The following is an 18846-nucleotide window of genomic DNA, read 5'->3' as shown; positions in this document are numbered from 1 at the left end:
TCTGCCTGCTTGTGATCTCTGTCTGTCAAATAAATAAATAAAATCTTAAAAAAACAATTAAAGAGATATATGGCTACTAAAAAAAGAAAAAAAAAAAACATTCAAAGTCCCTATCCAAGCAGATTAAAGCTTTGCCATTTGGGGCCCGACGTAATGTTTTTCTGTTCTCAGTGACTACTTCTCTTTTATGAATCCAGGTTTCTTGCTTTATAAAAATGCTGTGTCCTGTGCTCCCAACTGGAGAACTTAAGTCCTCTCCTATTTGACTCTTCCTTATCCCGGCATGTCTCTCAAACTTCTAGACAAATCCACCTTTTGCATGACACCTTACACATGAATTTGAATTGAACCAACCAGGAGCCTGCCCTCCTTTAACTGTTTCCTCTTCTACTCACTTGACCTTCATCCATGACCCTGTTCCACTCCTTGGACAGTCAACCAAAGCAAGACTGAAATGAGACTACTATTCAAGTCGTCATTTTCTGATTCTTACATCTTGTCTTTTACATAGCTTGCGAACTTCTTGTGGACAGGCACGATGCCTTAGAAATCATACAATGGCGAACAACCTGTTACCTACTTCGAATCGAGGAAGCAGGAAAAGGCCTAGCAAATAGCACTTACTCATTTGAGGCAAAGAATAGAAAAGTTAGGCTTAGACGGGATACAGCATAGAATTTGCTCCTTGATAGGATACACTGTAAACAAGTTACATTAAGTTAGTTATTTTATTTGGAGCCTTCCTTCCCTGAGGCACCTCACTCTATCCCCCCAACACACATGCACACACACACCCCTCTTTTTGATGTTCTGATTTTATCTGTTCTCTTGGTTGCTGGCCTGATTCTTTGGTATATTACTCCAGGTGGGTTTTCATTTTCTTGCTGTTGCCCACACAGGGCTTTCTTTGTAAGACACAGAAGGGCCTTTTTGCTTGATTTTAGCCTATATTCTCAAATCATCCTGATCGATCCCATGAAGAGACACTACTCTCTTCTTTTACTTTCTCATATAATATTTACATTTAATTTGTACAGGTCTGGGTGCACAGACCTGTACAAATAAGTAATGTTAATATGTAAAATACTCTGGGGGCCTGGGTGAGGGTTCATCTGAGACAGTTGGGGGGAGGACGGGTCACTTGTACTGTTTAAGCAGAGCCTCATTCAGAGGCCAGGAAAACAGGCGTTCTACAATACTAAAAAATCTTAAAATTGGTCTGTCTCATAAATAACAGAATTCTAATGTAGCTATTTAAAAGCAGACTTAGGTGAAACCCAGCAGGCTACTCCTATTCTGGATTTAGTTTTTATTGTTTTAGGAATCTCCGTTTTCATATAGAATCAAAATTACTTAAATCATGTCTTCCCAAAATGTGCTTGCTCCCTTTAGCCTGTCTGTTCAAAATTATGAAATCAACTGTATAAGCAGACTCAACCCCGCCTCCCCACCCCAGGAAATATATCTCTTGATGGCAGGTAAAGTTGAAGAGCAACTTTTTAAGATTTCCATCTCCTCTTGGGAATGTGATATGTCACAACCAGAGAGTTGAGCTCAGTATCTAAACAAACTTGGACCTTGGCTTTCCGTGGGGCAGCTGGTTTTATGGTTGGAAATAACAGAACTATCTATTAGTCCATAGATGCAAAGGTAGTAGAAGATCCCTCAGAGACAACGGAGCAGATGGGAGAAAATTCTAGAAGGTGTGAAATCACCTTTCAAATGCAAGTATGGGTCTTGTATTAGTTTCTTCAGGCTGCTGTAAATGGGTGGTTTAAAACAGAAATGTCTTCTCTCACAGTTTGGGAAGCCCACAGTCTGAAATCAAGGTTACTCTCCCACCACAGACTCTGGAGGAGGATCCTGTTTCCCTCTTCATCTTCTGGTAGCCCAAGGCTCCTTGCTTGTGGCAATGGCACGCCAACCTCTACCTCTGTCTTCACCTGTTACTCTTCTCTCTGGGTGGATGACACCAGTCATACTGGTCGAGGACCTAAACTAATAACCTCCTTTTAACTTGATTACATCTGCGAAGACCCTATTTCCAAATAAGGTCACAGTCCCAGGTGCCAGAGGTAAGGACTTCAAAATGTCTTTCTGGGAGGACTCAGTCCAACCCATACCAGACAAGGATGGCAGAAAAAGGAGAGACTCCATGCTTTCCTCAGAAACACGCTGAAAACACACTGGCATGAAGGATGACCTTCCTTTCCTTCTCTTGCCATTCTTTCTGTTATTGTGCCTTTTATTTCTGTCGGCCATTATAAAATGGTTAGAGAATATTAGATGGAAGCATTTATTTTTCCACTTATTGTTTTGAATCTTTCACTTCTTGAAGGGACACTGCCTGACTGCTCTTTTGTAATTTGCTGTGATGATGAAAATTTGAATTTTTGTCAGTAAGCAGGCCACCTTAATGCTGGTGATGAACAAAATGGCAGAAGGTATCTCATAGAGAGGAAAAGAAACGCCAAATGAAGAGGGAAAATAAAAGGAACAAACCACTGTAGATTGAGGAAAGATGAAAGACATGAAGGATTCTCAGAAATAGTTACCCTATAAACATGGAGAAAATAAGGATTTGGGTATTGACGCAAGAACTCATGACTCAGATTTTCTTCCATCATTTCTCTTGCGCCCCAGACAGCCGTATGTTCTGAAGCTTCCTCTATATTTTCCAGATTTCCTAGCCTAAAGAGAAATAATAGCACATTTGCATTTACTTAAGGCTTTGGAAAAAAACAAAGTGAAAATAAAAGTAACATTCAAGGCATGTCTGCATGGAATAACGGACTCAGTTCTTTTGGCCAAGCCTGTCTTTTGGTCTTCATTTTCAGGGCAGTAATTACAATATTTTCAAACAGCGGACCGTGTGTGGGGGGATGAGAATATCAAATAAATCCTTCTGTGAAAGAAAGCATCAACAAGCTACAAAGACTGTTGATTGATAGGTGAGTGTTGGCATTTGTGACTTTGAAAGAATTGGAAAAATCAAAAGGACTCGCATGGCTAACAATTAGGAAAAGTGTGTACTGACTGTATGAGCAGTCACCATCTAGACTGAAAGAATGAGCTGGCAAAAAGGTCAAGTCACCACACCCACCCAGTACACTCTACTACCCAATGATGTGAGAAGCCACAGAAAAAGAGCCAGGAGAAAAGGTGGGGAAAGTGGTAAAATACGTCTACCTTCCTTTTTGTGGCTAAAACAAATTTGATTCAGTAGATTTATCAAGGCTGAAATCTATTATACACTGTCCCCCTCCAACACCAAGGTTTAAAATAATTTTGGACCGTTAAAATAGAGTCACTTTTTTTTAAGATTTTATTTATTTATAATAAGTGAACACAAGCAGGGGGAGCGGGAGAGGGAGAAGCAGGCTTCCTACAGATCAGGGGGCCCGATGCGGTGCTTGATCCCAGTACCTTGGGATCATGACCTGAGCCAAAGGCAGACACTAACGACTGAGCCACCCAGACATCCCTAGAGTCCCACTTTAAAGTAAAACAAAGTGGGTAAAATACCATGTGTCTAAGAACATGATGTATCCAACAAGCTAGAGTTTACCAGTTCTGAGAGATGGCAGGAGGCGTTGTCCTCAAGATTCTAAACTACAAGGTCATCCAATTTCTCCACAGAAAAACCATCATCATTGGGTATTTGTTAAAATAGTTTTCATTAAGATGGAGGAGATTTAATTATAATTAAATCAACCCAGCATTAATATTTAGCTGATAGATAATTAGATTTCTAAGAAAGCCAAGCTGTCCTTAACAAAACAAAAAAAAAAAAAGAGAGAGAGAGAGTGATCAAATGCATTTTTGGGGGGTCCTATAATGGAGGAGTTTGAATACTTTATTTTGGGAATTTTAATCAGAACTGAACTGATTTACAAGTATTGGTGTGGAGGCTAGAGTTTCAAGAAGCTATATTTTGGTTAAAGTAGCTTGTCCCACCTTTCATGTACCACCATGTTGTGGTGCTTGTTTTGGAGACTGGGTATACAAATGGACAATGGCCAAGACCATGTATGATAATACAGCTGTGACCCATAGCCTTTGTAACAAATAGCCAGGTGACAAACCACCATCTTTGGAGCAGTGAGCCCCAAATGGTCTAGACTTGGTCGTTGACTTCCAACATCCCAATCTTTCCCCTGGCTTCTAAGAACCAAACCAGAGAAAACAAAACTTGCTTCCCAAACTAATTACAGAGAATGCCTTGCTTCTAGTTAACCTGATTCTAGCTTCCCACGTCAGTAACCTCTGATCATATCTTTATTTTCCATTTTCACTATAAAGCTTCCCTGATCTTTTGCCTCTCTTTGAGTCTCTGTCAAACACAAGAAATGATGGCTGACTCCCTTGCTATATCAGACTCTGAATGGTACCCCCTGCTTGGTTCTCATTTGGGTAATCTTTGTTTATTTCTACAATATTTATTATAATTTCTATATAGAAACTTTTCAATGGCAAGATGAGCTATACTCAGGTCTAGAAAACCATTTAGGGCCACTGGATATTGAGTATAGTGCCAACAATCGGAAAACCAGAAAAATGATTAGAATTGGTTCACGCTTGGATCAAGATTCCTTCAACCTAGCTCAGATCTGTGATGATCTGACATTTGTATTATTCACTCTTACTTCTAAGTCATTACAGCAAAGTTCTCACTGCTTATGAGTCTCTTGCATACAGTCTGGTTCATGTGGTTCTTTTCTCTGTGGAATGGGTCAGGTGTAATGGACACTTCCTGTGGTGGGATCAAATTGGCTCTCTGTCTTTGAGAAAGTCAATTTTTGCCTTGATTAGCTGAAAAGTGTGTGATCTTTGATATTATAAGATTTCAATTCAAATCCTACCAATAAATTTCATTCATCATGTGACTTTGAGGACAGTCTTTTACCATACTTAAGTCTCGGTTGGCTTATTTAAGACTTGCTCATGATTTTAGCACCTATATCCTATGGGTTGCACAAGAATGAAAACAGAATTTCTGTAAAACAGTTACCGAAATCCCAGTATGTAATATGTATTAAAAAGTGATAGCCAGGGATGCCTGGGTGGTTCAGTGGGTTAAGCCACTGCCTTCGGCTCGGGTCATGATCTCAGGGTCCTGGGATTGAGTCCCACATCAGGCTCTCTGCTCAGCAGGAAGCCTGCTTCCCTCTCTCTCTCTCTGCCTGCCTCTCCGTCTACTTGTGATCTCTCTCTGTCAAATAAATAAATAAAATCTTTAAAAAAAAGGGATAGCCATTATTATTCTATCATAATAGATGTTCATAGTTCCAATGAGCAATCTTCTTTATATCTTATGTGACAACATAGAAAACTTCTTTTTTTTTAAAGAGTTATTTATTTATTTTAGAGAGAGAGAGAGCACAAGTGCAGGGTGGGAGTGTGCCCAAGGGAGAGGGAGATGACTGGACTACCCCCACCAAGAGCAGGATGCCTGATGTGGGGCTCAATCCTAGGACCCTGAGATCATGACCTGAGCTGAAATCAAGAGTTGGACTTAATTGAGCCACCCAGGGGCCTCAACACGGACTATTTCAAGCCAAGATTTAGAAATTGCTGGTGATTTGCTCAGTTTTCCAATTGTGTTACATATCAGATAAGCGCTGTTACAAGACAATATATGCATGACCTCATATGGAGAGTGAAGGCAGTCGTCTTCATAATTCAGCTGATGTACACCTTCTGCTGCATTAAAAACCAAGCCTCTCAGAGCTGGACTGACTTGGCCTGAGGCAATCAAGGATGTTTTGACCTTTTCCTTCTCAATGGTCTCTGCTGGTTAAGCGAGTGACAGCTAGTAAGTTGGTTAAGATTTTTGGGTATCAACTTTGTTTCTTAGAGTGTAGACAAAACTACATTTAAAATTGGTTAACTCTTGGGGCGCCTGGGTGACTCAGTGGGTTAAAAACCTCTGCCTTCGGCTCAGGTCATGATCCCGGGGTCCTGGGATCGAGCCCCGCATTGGGCTCTCTGCTCAGTAGGGAGCCCGCTTCCTCCTCTCTCTCTGCCTGCCTCTCTACCTAGTTGGGATCTCTCTCTGTGTGTCAAATAAATAAAATAAATAAATAAATAAAATAAAATAAAATAAAATAAAATTGGTTAATTCTGGAGGTGCTGTAAGGCACACGGCACAGCTTGCCAAAGAAGGTAGCTCATCCTCTCTTCTCATCTACATCCTATTATAGTCAAAGAAAACACCTGACACTGAAACGTTCATTTTACAGACATGACATGAGCACATTTAATTTCTGAATCAAACAAAGAAAAAACTCCTGGGCATTTTGTGTGTGTTTTTCTTAATGTAATCACAGAATCAGAGTTAGCCATTTAATCCCAAACGAGACATGACCTCATGGGGTTTGGTCCTTGACTGAATTTCGGAGTTCCTCAGAAGGACCGCATGGATTGCGTTGCCTCGGTGTTCCTGTCTCCTCGATGAAGGGATTTGTTTGGGGTGGAGGTCGGGGGTCTCCAGCCAACATTTTCAGAGCAAATACTTGCGGGAATTTTACTGTTTTTGTCACAAAAGCCATTTAGTACTCAATCTGGAAATAAAGACTGGAATGACTTACCTTATTACAATTCTTCAATCATAAAGCTTTTGTTATGTATGGTGGGTTTCATTAGAAACTAGAGGGACAGGGGGTGCCTGAGTGGTTCAGTTGTGAAGCATCTGCCTTTGGCTCAGGTCATCATCCCGGGGTCCTGGGATCAAGCCCTGCATCAGGCTCCCTGCTCAGCAGGAAGCCTTCTTCTCCCTCTCCCACCCCCGCTGCTTGTGTTTCCTCTCTCACAGTGTCTCTCTCTGTCAAATAAATAAATAAAATCTTTAAAAAAAATAGGGAAGAAAGAAATTAGAGGCCAGGTCATTAGAGGAAAGTGGGATGACCTATTGGGGATATCTGGAACACTTTTTCACAGGACAGGTATGCTCGTAGATCCTTGATGCAATGTCACTAAGGAAGGGGCCCTTGGTGCAGCCACATATCACCTATTTCTCAACTTCCCTACCGTGGCTTTTTCAAATGTTTTCCATTCTCCTTAAATCTCTTTATTCTGTCTCCTCGCCCCACAGTCTCTTTATCTAACCAGAGGATAAAGTCACAAACCTGTTGCAACCCAGCCTGAAGGCTTGATTCCAACTGTATATGCGTCCTTTCCTTGGGCTCATCCCTGACTGTTCCATCCCTCCACGAGGAAGCTCCTCCTTTCCCTCTTTTTCCCCAATGGATTTCTGATCCTTGTAGATTCAGACTCCCAAGGATCTCTCCGATCTGTTCCCTTTGCTGTATTCCCCTGGGTTATGCAATACCTCTCTTCCTACCTCCCCTATCAGATGTCTGGCCAATCCATTCCCACCAGCACTGCCAGAATATCTTCTCTGAAATGCTAATCAGATTGGCTTACTTACTCCCTGGATCAGAAGCCTTTAATTCTTCCTTAGAACAAGCAACCTTCTTTAACCTGACTTACTGGGTACTGCTTACCACCCCAGCTCTGTCTTTCTTATACGTCTCGCCATCCTAGATCCCAGGATGGAGCCAAAGAAGCATTTTTATTTTTCCTGCGAATGCTTATTCAGTGCTAACACAGTTTGCCTCAACCAGTTGCATTCGGTATGAATAGAGTAAGGGTGTAAATTACACCCTTGGGGAAATGGGACTCACGAGTCCCTACTGCAGAGCAGATTCAGTGGAGAACAAAAACAAACATATCCGTGGCTTTAAAGGAAGTAGGAGCCTATCCAAGAGTGAAAAGGGCTGAACAAGAAAACAAATTTATTCACTGTGGAATTTTTGGGGTTTTGTTTCATTTTGTTTGTTTGTTTGTTTGTTGTTGTTTTGGATTTTTTTAGAGGTTGGGGAGTGGCAAAGGGAGAGAGAGAATGTTAAGCAGGCTCCAGGCCTGGCACAGAGCCCGATGTGGGGCTCAATCTCACAGCCCTGAGAGCACAACCCGAGCCAAAATCAAGAGTCAGATGCTTACCCGGTGAGGCGCCCCTCATTGTGGAATTTTAAGCTCAATATTTATAGTTTCTTTATTGCACGATAAGGACTTGATACATGCTTGCTGAATTATATGGAAACATTTAAAACTTTAAATCATGTTTTGCAGTATCCCTCCAGTTATTTTTTTTTTTAAGTTTTTTTTTTTAACTTTTTTTATTTTTTCAGCATAACAGTATTCATTATTTTTGCACCACACCCAGTGCTCCATGCAATCTGTGCCCTCTACAATACCCACCACCTGGTGCCCCCAACCTCCCACCCCCCACCCCTTCAAAATTCTCAGATCGTTTTTCAGAGTCCATAGTCTCTCATGGTTCACCTCCCCTTCCAATTTCCCTCAACTCCCTTCTCCTCTCCATCTCCCCTTGTCCTCCATGCTATTTGTTATGCTCCACAAATAAGTGAAACCATATGATAATTGACTCTCTCTGCTTGACTTATTTCACTCAGCATAATCTCCTCCAGTTATTTTTAATCCAGTTTTCCATTCCAATAAAAACACACACACAACTTAGTGGTACCTATACTTAAGCTTAGTGGTATATAATAATTGCTTAGTGGTGTATATAATTTAATGAGAATGTACCCCTAATATATCAATTTTGCAGTTGATTTTATTTCCAGTGGAGATACCAGTTTTTCTTTTCTGACCCAAATATTAGAGGCTAGAGGGTTTTTCTGTGACATGGTATACTTCCCCCATTCATTGACAGTTTGATGTTGAATTTTGAGGGAATTGGACCTTTGAAGTAGAGTACCGTCAGAGGAGAACAACCAGAACATTGAGCAGATACAAAAGCCTAGCTTATCCTACAGCACTCTGGCTGAGCAGTTCCTACCAGCCCAGGCGACCCAGGAACCTCTTATCAACCTCACCTTCTGAGACATCACATTGGTCACTTGAAATCAACCACGGTTAAAGCAGTTACACTATAGAAGTTGGTAAACTCTACCGGGCAGTCCTTTGTTTTCCTCAGAGACCCCTATTAAAATTTGCCCGCCCATCGTTGCTTATAAATAAATTGACTAAATATCTCTGCAGTCCTGGTTGACCCCTGTTGTCTTAGTGACTCGTCATTTTAGCATTTGTCCCCACCTTTTACGCTTTCAGAAGTGACAAGTTAAATACACACCATGCGGGCCAGAAATAGTTGGAGGTTTTGGAGATTTTTCACTGGAAAAAGCGAAGACTGAGGTAGGAAGAAACAAATGGAAGATTTCTATCTGACGTTGTTTGAAGAACTTGCCGTCGGAAGTAGTCCAAGACTTGTTTTTCAGAGGCACAACAGGAGGACAGGAAAGCCTTGTGAAAGCTAAGGGGAGACATTTTATCTGAGTTTAAGGGAGGACTTCCTCATTGGTGGCTTTGACTCATCTTAAAACAGGAACAGAACACATGAGGGCTCAGTGAGCTCCTTGTCAATGACAATACTCAGGGTCAGCTCCAGGGGATCTGGTAGAAAAACTCAAGAAATGATCTCTTGTTGCGTTAATGCCCTCTTGAGGATTCATATTTTGAGTTGAATCCTCCTCTGACGGCACTTGACTCAGACATTTTGGCAATTCCCAAGGGGGGTCTTTGCTTGGTAACGTGTGTTTTGTAATTGGTACAACAACCAGCTGGGAAAATAATTCCTTTGAATTAAAAAAAAAAAAAATTAACCCAAACCAGAAAGCTTATGAAACCTCATGTTCAGTTGGAAAATTAAATAATTATCACTAATTTGAGAGGAAATACATGCTCACCGTCTTACACAGATTTATTTCTGATTCCAAAACTCTACTAGGATACTCTACTTCAGCACAATGTGACCAAAGAGAAGAACACAAGTCAATGAGTTTCAAATAATTTTAGTATCAGAAATAGTGGGAGGGCTTGCCATAAGCAGTGGGAGAGGAACACACCGGTGAGTAGCAGGGACTTCGAGCACTTTCTCTGTACCCTATAGTAGCCAGGGTTAGGATAACAGGAAGCCCTTAGGCCAGCAAAAATGGCACCTGTGAAGGTTGTTTGGGTCTTTCTGAAGGCATGGTTTCAGTAGGGGCTGAGGTTATAGGAAACTACCCAAAATTGTCCACTGGGTATGGAAAACCAGGTTAAAATAAACAATTCTGCCCCTTACCCACTCTATTGTACTTACTGTACTGTACCACATAGAAGTCAGACTATTTTTTCCCTATCTCAGATGATGACTTCCCTGAATTAGTCAGGTAGATTATCATATGTGTTATCATAAGAATCGTTGGTGGGGGTTTTCTCCTAGACCAATGCCTTTCATTTACACGCCTCTAAGCTTACCACAAATGATTCTGCCCATCCCTTCAGTGATGCAGTTTCCTCCAATGCTTTCCATATTTTGTTTGACTACTCGCTAAGAGAAACCTGTACTCTGATCTACCAAACCACATGAATCTCTCTTCATGGTCTACCAATTGGACTGCTATGTAACAGCACAGAGATGGCAAATATTACTGCCTGATATTTCTTAAGTGCCTCACCAATACTCATTCATTTATACCTGCTGAGAGCTACATGAAAGATGCTTCCATTATCTTTTATAGATGAGAGCACTGAGGGACAGAGTGCCTAATAAAGTAGCTAGAGAGGGGCGCCTGGGTGGCTCAGTGGGTTAAGCCACTGCCTTTGGCTCAGGTCATGATCTCGGAGTCCTGGGATCGAGCCCCGCATCGGGCTCTCTGCTCAGCAGGGAGCCTGCTTCCTCCTCTCTCTCTGCCTGCCTCTCTGCCTGCTTGTGATCTCTCTGTCAAATAAATAAATAAAATCTTTAAAAAAATAAATAAAGTAGCTAGAGATATCTTCTAATCAACAGGGCTATAAATCTCAGCTCTTAGGATGTCATCTCTTACTGTAAAGATAAGAACTAAGTCAACCTTAATATGATTCTCTGAAACCCAAGGTTGGCAGTCATCCTTCCATGGAAATATGTTTTATCCCTACCCATTCTTCTGAAGCCCACCTTTCTTCTTATGAACCTACATATACACAGGTTCTGTGAAAGTTGATGTTCAAAACACTATATCCTTTTACACACATTTTATCCTTTTACACATCTCCTTAAGGAATTCACATTTATTATATATATATTTTTTAATTTAAGATTTATTTATTTATTTGATGGAAAGAGAGAGATCACAAGCAGGCAGAGAGGCAGGCAGAGAGAGAGGGGGAGAAACAGGCTCCCTGCTGAGCAGAGAGCCCGATGCGGGGCTCGATCCCAGGACCCTGAGATCATGACCTGAGCCGAAGGCAGAGGCTTAACCCACTGAGCCACCCAGGCGCCCCAACATTTGTTATATTTTATGATAGAAATTACATTCCCAATTTTTGAGTCCATTATTCTACTATGGATTCCATTAATGAAGAACAAAACTTGTCTACAGAGTTCTTTGAGTCTAGAACAGTGATGCTCAACCTGGAGGTGAGGTGATTTTTCCCCCCAAGGGACATCTGACAATGGACACATCTTTGACTGTTACATCATGGGTTGGAGTCATATTGGCATGTAGTGGACAAAATTTAGGGATGTTGCCAAACACCCTGTAGGCACAGAACATCCTCCCACAACAAAGAATTATCTGGCTCAAATGTGAAGACTGTGAAACCCAGGTCTAGGGTATTCTGTACATTTAAAATGATTCTGTTGAGGACATTTTATGCACCTCCTCACAGTACTATAAAAGTTATAAAAACTATATGCATATAAAATTAAATCTATCATTATTAATATATCAGTCTGTCAGATTAAGTAGACTCAATTTATATGTCTTATATTTTATTCTCTCAGAAGGCTGAATGGTTTATAAAGGACACAGATTCATAATTTAGTCTTAAATGTGACTCTTACAGAAAACGGTTATAATAGCAATGAATTCCATTCATTTTTTAAAGTTTTTACTTAAATTCCAGTTAGTTAACGTACAGTCCAGTATTAGCTTCAGGGGGACAATATAGTGATTGAAGTAAGTACCTGTGCTCATCTCAGCCAGTCCCCTCCTTCATCTCCATCATCTATTTCCCCCATCCCCCCCACCTCTGGTAACTACCAGTCTGTTCTCACATTTAAGAGTCTGTTTCTTGGTTTCCCTCTCTCTTTCTTTTTCTATCCCTTTTGTTCATTGGTTTTGTTTCTTAAATTCCACATACAAGTGGAATTTATGGTATTTCTCTTTCTCTGGCTGACTTATTTTGCTTAGCATTATACTCTCCAGCTCCAACCACGTCATTACAAATGGAAAAGCTTTGTTCTTTTTTATGGCTGAGTAATATTCCATGGTGTATAGATGCCACTTCTTAGAAGAACATTTAATTTTTTAAGATTTTATTTATTTATTTGACAGAGAGAGAGCGAGTGCACAAGCAGGGGGAGGGGCAGGCAGAGGGAGAAGCAGGCTCCCTGCTGAGCCAGGAGCCCAATGAAGGGCTCCATTCCAGGACCCTGGGATTATGACTCAAGCCAAAGGCAGACAATTAACTGACTGAGTCACCCAGGTGTCCCCGTTCAAATTTTTTTAAGAAACAAGTGTTAAGCATAAACTATATATCAAGTAATGTTCTAGGTGAGTGAATAGTTGAGGATGTAGCTGTGATTAAGTTGATCAATGTTAGGTTATTAATGTGGGTTTTATATTTCCTGTAGATTATATCATGTTCCACAATTATAGAAACAGTTTTATTTCAGTTGAAATTAAGTGAAGTATTTTACATAATGTAGGAGAGAAATAGCAGAGAAATATATTGAGAGAAAAGAGTTGATTATTCACTTTTCACCCGGTTAGTTGAAACTGGCGTTTAGTAATACATCATGCACAGAGCAGATCTAGTTGTAAATCCAATAATAGTATTCTATTCTCTCCCTATGATTTTGTAATGAAACCATGAGGTCAAACAAGACACCTTCTTCAAATCTTCTGAAAGTACTTATTTGTAATGGAAACAACACACAGTACTAATTGTAGGACATGTACTTTATTTAAAAAATCAATAAGTTGGCGACATCTTAAGTGACAAATTATAACATCTCCCATATTAAAATAAAAGAAAGCAGAAACTCTTTCTCTGAAAAATAAATCCTTGCTGCTCCCTATATCCCTTCCCATCCTTCAAGCATTTTCCTACTCCATTTGACAGCAGGGATCCCTACAAATGGGATACATATGGTTTCCACTCCTTCCCACCCTGTTCCTACCTGTTCCTGGTCTCATCAAGCATCTGACTCCAGGATGCTATTGAGACATCTTTCATCAGTCACCAGTGATATCATGTTGCCACAACCAGTGGTCGACTCTTCCTTCTCTTCCTGACCCATCATTAATCTGTGACACAGACAACTCCCTTTTCCTTATCATACTTCCTTCACTTCATACCCCATCTGGAGGTTTTCTTTCAACTTCAAACAGTTCACCTTCTTGGTCCTCTTTGTAGGATCTTCCTCATCTTCCCAAGCCCAGCTTGGGTTGCCCAAGAGCTTGATCACTGGCATCTCTTTCTTTTATAACTATTCTCACTGCCTGTCTGGTCTCACCTATGTTCATGGTTTTATGAATAAATACATACTATATATGTACTGACAACTCTACTTCTAGACCTCTTCCCTCAATTCCAGAGTATTATATTGTCTACCTGACATTTTCATTGGGTTGCCAGAGAGAATATCCAGTTACCACAAGAATACCTCAACTTCTAAATCCCTTCTCTCCCAGTTCCATTATCTCAGTAAATGGCACCAATATTTGCTTAATTACTTATATATGTCCACATTTTTATGACCAGTTCATTCCAATTTTTAAGACTTCTCGATAGATAAAAATAGGCATTGAGTAAGAAATGTGTTCCCTCCCTGATCCCAGACTTAGAAGAAACAAGCAAACAAACCAGAAAACAAAACAAGTTTCTCAGAAAAAGATTTAAGCTCTAGCTTTGGAACCACTACTGAGGTTGTCAGTGGTCATCTAAGGGCACACATTTTCCTGGAACCCAAACGAAATGATGTTGGGCAAGATGCTGTTTGCCTTAGGTATAGGATTACCTAGACAGGGTGTGTGTTTGCACAGAAAAATCTTTACGGCTATAATAGAGCACCTACAGCTAAGAAGAACACACTTGGAAGAAGTTATACGAGTCTGGGAGGTGTGAGTAAGAGAAAATCCAGCCTTCTGGAACAGTAAGAAGTTTAGGGGGCCATCTGTGGCCACTTTGCGATTTGGGGAGATCCTTGTTGTTGAATAAGCTCACAATGGTCTGATCACAAGACAAAGATGTAGATGGGCAGGGAGGAAGGCTATTCCTTCTCCATGCTTGTTTTCTGAAGCCGCCATTGGCAAGACTGTCTACTACGTGTAGGCATGGGAACCAGTTAAAGAAAGTGTTGATTCACTAGAGTGAAGCTGAGAACTCACTGGCCTTTGTGTGTGGTGAATGTGTCCGGAAAAGCAAAGAAGGACAAGATTCTCCTGTGGGGTTTCTCATCTCCATGGTGGTAGGTGCTGACAGCTTCAGAGGGAGCAGGAAGGAGCAAAGAGAAAGGAGCCTGGGATGCGTAGTTGCAGTGCTCTGAGGAGATGAAAAGGACACCGGGTTTGGGTCTGAACTTCATTATCTGGAACTAAGGTAAGACCATTTAGCGGGTTACAGAATGATCCAAGCCTCAATGAATTGCTTGTCTGGTCTTGAGCTCGTTCTTGCTTGCATGTATGCCTGCTATAGGCACCTGAAGGGTGCTTCCTTTGGCTCTTTAATGCCGTACCATCTATGGGTGGGAATAGTCTTTCTTTCTCTCATATAATCTCTGGGGAGAGCTGAACCAAACAGATTAAGAATGTGAGTGCCATTTATAGATCAGTGAAGGGAAGTAACATTCGGAGAAAGAGAGAGACTGAAAGCATGATGACTTAGCCAGCTGAACATTACTTATTGCCGGGGGTTGGGTGGGGGGGCGACATGGAAAAGGATGAGTCTTTAACCTCCGGTGGAAACAGTCATTCATAAAACCCTCTTTTTTGAAGGTTTCTGTCACCCTTCCACTGTTCCAAAGTGACAACAAAGTGGCATCGAGAATTTGAAAGGTCGTGTTAAAACATGTTGTCTTTGATTTGTAATTCATTGCGTCCTTACTGCTAAAAATAGAGACGGAAATACTGGAAAGTTGTGCTGGGGGGGGGGGAAAGCTGCTAAAAGTTAACTCCAGTACATGATAAGCTTCTCAAGCTGTAAAGTCTGATGAGGTACAAAACCCCTGAGCCTTCTAACTTTTTAAGGTTTTCTTCGACTCCTTTGTTGTCTTTCGATTTGCAGTCTGTACTGTCGCTATGCAGTAAAGAGCATCTGTTCCATTCCATGCCTTTAGCATCCCATTTGGCCGGGGAAGGAGCAGAGGCTGAGATAATACAGGTCATCTACCTGGAAATTCCAGGATGGCAGAGGTGCATGGCCATGGCACATAAACATGCCTTATTGATGAAACTCCTGAAGCTTTTCTTTTAAAAGCCCCTTCCCCTGCTCTTTCTTTGATTTTAATGAGCCTTGACATAATGCTGAGAGTTTAGGAGCTAGGGATAATATCCCCAGAGGTTCTGAAAGCCCATGATCCTGCAGGTAGAGCCCCAATTGGCTGCTTATCAGAAGCACGACCTTCCCGAGTTACCTAGCTTCTCTCTGCCTCCTTTTCAGACGCCTGTAATAAGGTCTGTCTCTGAGATATCACTGAATCTCATTTGATAGGGTATCTGGCACCCCGTGAGCACAAGCTGCATGGAGACAATGGTTACTGGCTCTGTGTTAGAGAGGAGGGAAACTGATGTGGACGTGATAGTGGATTACAAGCTAAGCTCACAGTAATATCTCAAATGACTTCACTCCAAGGAGCATATCTCCGGTTTTCAGGCTTGAGAGAAGTCTGGCCAATTGCAATTTTGTCATAAGGAAGGTAGGCTCCTGTTGCATTGTCAAAGGTATACCAGCCTCCACCTGCTTCTGACTTGGTTTTCTGACCAGCAGTATTGAACATTCAGACATCCGCCTTCTAGCCCTGGGCCTCACCTCTTTGATGAGCTGAGTTTCTGCAGCCCAGCGATGCGGGGCGGGTCAGGGAAGATATGTTGGGCTGGCACGGTGGGTGATGAAAGTCAATGAGAGGTGAGGACCCAGGATGTACTTTTGTGTAGACCTAGTTTAATGAAGGCAAATCAGTCACTTCACATTTTGATCTCTTGCAATCAAAACTTCTGTCTCTCCCTCATATCGACTCTTAATCTCACAAAACAAACTGAGGGTTGATGGGGGGAAGGAGGTTGGGAGGGGGGGTGGGATTATGGACATTGGGGAGGGTATGTGCTATGGTGAGTGCTGTGAAGTGTGTGGACCTGGCGATTCACAGACCTGTACCCCTGGAGATAAAAATATATTATATGTTTATAAAAAATAAAATTAAAAAAAAAAAAACAACTTCTGTCTCTCTCATGGGTCATAGGAGCTGCTTCAAATCAGCTAAAGCAAAATTCCTAGTTTGTCCAAGTGCTAAGCTCCTGACATTATGGGACACCTACTCGTTGGCAATGCTATCTGATTTAATTCTCTGAATTACCCTTTTTAAAAGGAGGGGATCAAAGATGGAAAATAACTACTCTGAATTCAGCTAGGTACGTGGTAGAGATGAGATGCAAAGAGAAATCAGTCTGACTCCAGTAGTCAAATCTAACAGATTAAGGCAAAGGCACTACTTTGTTTCCATTAAATAAATAATGTATCTGGAATGATAGGTTGTGATAGGAACCTGGGTAAGGCCTTTCTGAGACCAGACCATCAGAACCTGAATTTGGTTCACCTATAAGAGACGGTCTGCCCAACCTCACAGTAGGACTCAGGGGCATCTTGAAACACAAGAGTGAACTGATCCAGAGGTATCTCCTGCCCTTGGAAACTTCCCTGTCAACCATTACCCTGGGTTTCTCTAATTTTTTTGCTCTTTTAAGAAAAATCCCATGATCCAGGCTGAGGGTGTGTGTGTGTGTGTGTGTGTGTGTGTGTGTGTGTGTGTGTGTGTGTGTGTTTGTTTTTAGTTTAGGGCATGCACAGAAATATAAAATGAAAATAAAAACAGATCAGCGAAAATTAAAAAAAAAGTGAAATAAAAAAATCTCAGTATGATCTTTCCTATTTCTATGACAATATGGCTTATAATTTTTAAAAAAATCAGACGACTCAAGTGTGTTTACTTTAATGAGACAATGAGGTCTTTCAGACACTTTATTTTTAATCCTCTTGGCCCATCTTTCACCACAATTCACCTTATAGATTTGGTGTAGATGCTATTTACTAGTTAATGAAACACGACACAGAAATCCTTAAATCTTTGAGCAAGGGACCTTCAGAGTTACATAGTTGAAACCTCCTAACAAGTTCAGGAAATGTTTATCTATCCTTTAAGCTGATCATCCAAATTCTGAGTAGAGAGTCCTAATATTTTTTTTTAAAGATTTTATTTATTTATTTGGCAGAGAGAGAGATCACAAATAAGCAGAGAGGCAGGCAGAGAGAGAGGGAGAAACAAGTTCCCCGTTGAGCAGAGAGCCCGATGCGGGGCTCGATCCCAGGACCCTGAGATCATGACCTGAGTCGAAGGTAGAGGCTTAACCCACTGAGCTACCCAGGTGCCCTGAGAGTCCTAATCTTCATTCAATTATTAGAGATACTAACAATAAAAATATTCTTCTTGATGCAGGTATTAAATTTGTTTCCCTGTCCATCCCACACCCAGACCCCCACCCCACCTTCTGTGGCATCACACAGCAAGTACCTTTCTCTCCTGATGAATAGAGATGTCCCATCTCTGAAATTCAAGCCTATGAGCTTCTTGGAGCAGAGGCATGTGATGAGCTCAGTACAATTAGTTCACAGTACAGGAATATAGTTGGTACTCAGCAAAGGTTTTGAACACATAACTCTATATTTTCTTTGATGTTTTCTTCTTCTCCACTTCCTGCTATGCTCCACGTCTTACCTTGATAGTGACTTCTAAAGAGGAAGATATCCAGAGTTGAACATCACATTTCAGGTATGAATTGTCTCCAGTGGAAGAAACTTTGACGACTTTCACTAGAAATTCTGTGTGGATGAAAATATTTTTGTTGCATCTTTGTCTTGATTTTCTGGAAGAGATATGTTTTTAAGCTCATTTACTCTTTCCTACTGCTCACCTCTGCTGACCTTCTGGGCTTGAGACAGATCAGCTTTGAAGGAAATCATTTGCCTATATTTCCCTGCTGTGAATTACTTTGATCTCTAGAGCTAAGGGCATTGACCCTACATGAGGGTCCCTGTGCTCCGGGTTTTGAGATGGGTCAATCCATAGAGCACCTAAGGGGTTCTGGAACACACCTTACAGGACTTACCCAGTATCTCTTACAGTTAGCTCTGCCCTGAACTTGTGCCCAGTCATACTGACTGAATTTCCTTTTTTTCTCCTGAGATCAGGTCCAGAGACCCACTTTCATCCTGATTCTGTTTCTTTTTTTTTTTTAATTTAAAGATTTTTATTTATTTATTTCACAGAGAGAGATCACAAGTAGGCAGAGAGGCAGGCAGAGAGAGAGAGAGAGAGAGAGAGAGGAGGAAGCAGGTTCTCCGCTGAGCAGAGAGCCCGATGCAGGACTCGATCCCAGGACCCTGAGATCATGACCTGAGCTGAAGGCAGCGGCTTAACCCACCGAGCCACCCAGGCGCCCCCTGATTCTGTTTCTAATAGCTCCTCTTCTCACTAAGGTTTCAAACTTGAGTAGTAGAATGTAATGAATCTCTTGTAGA

General features: G+C 41.3%; 1 protein-coding gene across 12 annotated transcripts in view; it reads left to right on the top strand.

Moving 5' to 3' along the window:
* The window catches only part of KCNJ16 (potassium inwardly rectifying channel subfamily J member 16), a 57411-nt gene that overhangs the window by 17030 nt on the left and 21535 nt on the right, over nucleotides 1-18846 (top strand). For 4 of the 12 annotated variants that reach the window (XM_047706854.1, XM_047706855.1, XM_047706856.1 and 1 more), the window contains one exon: nucleotides 14529-14655. The exons of 5 other annotated variants lie outside the window; for them this stretch is intronic. The gene's annotated coding sequence lies outside the window, so the exon portion shown is untranslated. Of the gene's footprint in view, nucleotides 1-2837; nucleotides 2952-14047; nucleotides 14656-18075; nucleotides 18098-18846 lie in introns of those variants that run through there. 3 more of the 12 variants (XM_047706860.1, XM_047706861.1, XM_047706853.1) reach the window with 3 other exon arrangements.

This window comes from Lutra lutra, chromosome 16, assembly GCF_902655055.1.
Source record: "Lutra lutra chromosome 16, mLutLut1.2, whole genome shotgun sequence".
NCBI classification, from domain to species: Eukaryota; Metazoa; Chordata; class Mammalia; order Carnivora; family Mustelidae; genus Lutra; species Lutra lutra.
This window is presented reverse-complemented; position numbering and strand designations above follow the sequence as displayed.